This window comes from Euprymna scolopes, chromosome 33 (assembly GCF_053919585.1).
Source record: "Euprymna scolopes isolate OS-2025 chromosome 33, ASM5391958v1, whole genome shotgun sequence".
NCBI lineage: Eukaryota > Metazoa > Mollusca > Cephalopoda > Sepiida > Sepiolidae > Euprymna > Euprymna scolopes.
Genome location: NC_136514.1, coordinates 30958452 through 30963200, shown reverse-complemented (window position 1 = coordinate 30963200; position 4749 = coordinate 30958452). Strand labels below are relative to the sequence as shown.

General features: G+C 38.2%; 1 pseudogene; it reads left to right on the top strand.

The window, feature by feature from the left end:
- Positions 1-4102: 4102 nt before the first annotated feature.
- Positions 4103-4219, top strand: LOC145258388 (5S ribosomal RNA; annotated as a pseudogene).
- Positions 4220-4749: the final 530 nt, after the last annotated feature.

Sequence of the window (4749 nt, the reverse complement as noted above, 5' to 3'; positions counted from 1 at the left end):
GCTAAGCCTTCACCACTATAAACAAATCATATTTCTGAACAACTCAGTTGTTGCAGAATCTCAGACGTCGAAATCGACGGGAGAGTCCATTTATATATTTGTACAAGGTATCTAATACAAAAAGTAACCAGACATTTTTCGTATGGGCACTTTTATTAATAGTACACATACGAGACTCTAGTCCCCTTCGAAGTAATCTCCTCCGGCTGCAATGCACTTGTTGTACCGTTCCAACAATTTCTGGATGGCTCTATAGAAGTCCCCGCTTCGCTATAGCTTCTTTCATCTCCTCAATTATCTCATAATGTCAGCCTGTAAAGTTTTTCTTGAGCTTAAGGAATAACGAAAAGTCACAGTAAGCAAGGTCTGGACTATTGGGAGAGTGAGAAACTGTTTTGATGCCTATTTTGGTCAAATAGTCTGTGATAAGGACGGAGCACCCTTGGGAAAAACTTTGCGCAACTCTTCCACATTTTCAGTTTCTCGCAAATAATTGAATAGTTCCCACACTAACATCAAACTGTGCACTAATTGTCTCTATAGACACACGACAATCCTTATCCATGAAATTCTTTATTTGGCCAATCAGCTCTGGTGTTCTGACTTCCTTATTGTTCCCACGCCTCTCATTATACCTTGCAGACTCTCTGCCTTCCTTGAATCTCTTATGCTACTCAAACACCGATGATCGAGTAATGCAAGATGGTCCAAAAGCAGTCTGAAGCATTCTATGCATTTCTGTGGCATATTTTCCAAATCCAAGTTTTAAACAGAATTTTATTGCATGTAGTTCTTCTAAAATGTCCTCACGTCGAGATTGCATTTTTGAAATTCACCAGCTGTGATAATCAGGCATTAGTAGGGTGTATTCCAATTCCTGCCGTAGCTGTTAATTTAAACCTGAATAATCAAATAAAATAATAAAATAAAATAATAAAATAAAATTGTTCAATCATGTCATAAGATGCATAGCAATAACATACTGGATTTTAAAGAGTGAACGGCAATTTTAAATGCCTGTACAAAAATCTGAAAATTTATTGAAGGCACTTCGTACACATCGAAAGTGGACGAAAGCTTTTATGAGTCCAAATATATTTTATTTAGATTCTCTAAATTTTATTTTTACCGTAGAAGACTCACAATGTAAAAACATCACGGACACACATATACAAAGAAACATTGAGTTATATATACGAAACATTGTCAGTGCATAATTTAATTAAAAATATATATGTCGCCTCTTATCGGGGGGGGGCATCATATTGACGAAGGGGAAATTATTTACAACTAGCATTTGGTTCCTTAACGCGTGTTATCTACTAGCAGTTTTCTAAATTGAGGACAAGGAAACGAATGTTTATTTTTTACAAAGGAGTCACCACTTATCAAGGCCCAGAAGCCAATCGCGGATAAGGGTTAATGAGTGTACGGTAGTAAATGGGACAATATTGTTATAATCAGTAGTCAATGTAAAATGCTGTAGTAACCGTTAGTATTGGAAATTTGGTAAATTGGATTACTTAAGGGGACGGCTCATCAAGAACTTGTTCACGTTGGATTTGAGGACGGCAATATTTAATCAGCTGGAAAACAGGGAAACGGAAGAGAAACAGGCGTGTAGTTCTAAGAAAAAAGTTTTGTTCATGGAATCTACGTTTAGGATTAGGCACAGATAAAGAAAAGAGATAAATAAAATTATTGATAGTGGTTTCAACTAGACGAGTGTTTCTCGTGAAAATTTGGTAAGGGGAGGCCATAGATTGGAGTTCAGACGACCACTTGTCATGAAAATAATGACAAAACAGAGACAGGCTCGCAACGTCTTTTCTGTGGGGAAAAAGTTGCAGAAAAGAGAAAAGGGCATCCCCTACTAAGCCACGAATTCTATTTTGAACTCTATTAAGGCAGGTTATGGTCTTCTAACAGCTCATACCCAGATGTTGCAACAGTACTCCATCTTAGGACGTACGTATGGTCCGACCATTTTTCCAGCGACCTTGGAAACGGATTTTATGTGTGTGTTCTATTTCAGATCAGGAGTAAAGGTTAGACCCAGAAGCATGTCAAAACATAGAGACTCACAAAGATTAGAGCCATTCATTTCAATTGATGCCAGATGAGGGATCAGAGCGTTGATGATATAAGATATTTAGCAATGAGGTTGTTTTCAGAAACATGCAGGGTTAATTAATTTTTATTTATTGCGGACTATTATCCTCATCTTTTCTTAGTTGTGTCACGTTGTTTCGGCCAACTATTCCTCTGGCCTTCTTTAGGTGGTAACCGCGACGGATAGGAACTCTGAATCTCCTGGTGAGAATTGATGGCGCAGTTAGTAGACGTTGAATCTCTATGGTTCCAGGTGAGAATTGTCTGAAGATAACAGTTTCAATCCTATCCAAAGCCGGCCAGAGGCTTACTTGGCCAAAACGTGGTGAGACGACAACAACTACGGAAGGCAGTGGATGCAGTCAGGAGATTCAGAGTTCCTATCCGTCGAGGTTACCACCTGAAGAAGGCCAGAGGAATAGTTGGCCGAAACGTCGTGACACAACTAAGGAAAGATGAGGATAATAGTCCGAAATAAATAAAAATTAGTAAATAATACTCATCTCAATGAGTTCAAATTAAATAATATATGCAGGTTTAACCGCATCGACGGAGTCGTAGTTAACATATATACTAATGATGGCCCGATTCCAATTCAATTACAGATTATGTTCTAAATTTCGGATTGGGCTGCAACCGCTTATTCTGATTCTTTTAAAATCTCTAAATATTCAGCTATAGAGTTTTTTTTTTAATTCAATTTTCACTCCAAACAAGGCACAGTGCCACTTTGAAGCAGGGGGCTACTATCAGGGACTTAATTAGCAGGGTTATTATGAAGGGAGATGAGTAGAAAGATGTTTGTTAACATTACACTTGAACTTCTGCATATCAGTGCAGTTGGGAAAGCAGAATCCCGGAAGGGAGTTCCAAAGACCCGCATTTCTGGAGAAGAAACTATTGGAGTAAAAGGCTTTCTTGCACCAAGGGATCTCTACTGTAAAGGGATGAGACTTAGTAGCTTGTCGGGTTTGTCGGGGGTAGTTATGTCGGGGAGGTACAAGTGTTTTCAGTTCGTCAGAGCATTCACCATTAAAGTATTTGTAGAACAGGCAGAGAGATGCAACATCTCGTCGATGGGACAGAGGCTGAAGCTTAGATGACAGTTCAGGACCTATCAGGTTGGCGACTCTCTTTTGAACCCTGTCCAGGAGCGAGAGACATGTAGCAGATGCACCATCCCAGATGTGACAACAGTACTCCATACATGGGCGAATGGTTGCCTTATAGAGGTACAGGATACTGTCAGGCGTAAGTAGTTTTCTAGCACGGTAGAGGGAGCCAACCTTCCTTGCAGCAGAGTTGGGTTTTTTTTAGAATACCATAAAAAGCTATGTTTTAGGTTGGCAACTAAGTTCTTGCAGTTTTTTAAATCTAACTTTTTTAAAGTAAAATAAGAACTAACAATGGGGTATTCTTCATTCGCGTTCACAACTTTTCCCTTTACGTTCAACACGATTCCTAATACCTGTTCGGTAAAAATCATTTGATTTTAACTCGAAAAATCCATGCAACCAAACAGTCAATTCTGCATCACTGTTAAACTTAGACGGCAAGAACTTAGTTGCCAACCCAATAGATATATTTTCGCAAACCAAAAATAATAAATTTATATTAGGTTATATTAATTTATCTTTACAGATAATTTAATATGAATAAACGTTTATCATTTTAGCATTAGTACAAGCAATGCAGAGTTTAGGTTTAATCAACAACAAAAAATTTGGATACTATTAAGCATACTTATTCTGTAAGAAGATAAGTGGTAAGTATATATAATATGTGATTAATACGGCAAATTTTCATCTCAGTTGAAAAAATAGGTAAAGTGGAATTTTCTGATTAGAATTTGGAGAAGTGTACGTGTTCACTTGTAAGGAAGCAGATACATGTGTAAAGAGGATCGGTCTCATTCGCGTGAATAACCAGTGAGGACAGTTGGTGTTTTTGATAAGTGCTTCATTCTTTTCCTATTGCTTTATATATGTATACATACGGCACAATCATGTTGAAACACCGGTTCTCGTTAGATCACCGAAGTTAAGCAACCTTGAGCCTATCCAGTACTAGATGGGAGACCATTTGGGAAGGCTAGTCGCTGTATGTGCTTTCCGCTTATCTCTGCATTGTTTCCTGTTGTCCTTAATCCCCACTTGCCACTGGTTTTCAAAAATATCGACTCAGGAAGGTGCGGTTGGAAATTGCACAACTCTTGCCACAAATATTTCACGCGCAGGAACCCTTACAGTGGGTATCCATAGTCTGTTAAGACTGGAGGAAGCCTTGTGTGATATGTGTATACATATACGCTGAAGAAAGAAAGAAAGAAAGAAAGAAAGAGAAAATAAAGAGATTTTAAAAGCCTAATTGCATCGCCGATCGTAAAAATTTTCCAGATTGGTATCTGAAGTGGGAGCACGTTTAACTCACTGGGGGAGATGCAACCCCGAATCAAGATAGAAAGCAAAGGGAAACTACCGTCTTAACTTGTCTTCCTGTGATTACCATGGCTCTAAAATTTGGAAAGCTGTGGTCACCAACGTTGTTAAAACGGCAGGTTCGGCTGATAATAATAAATTTGACAATGTTTGTTTGTTTTTTTTTTTGTTTTGTTTTTTTGTAATAACGTTCGTAAAA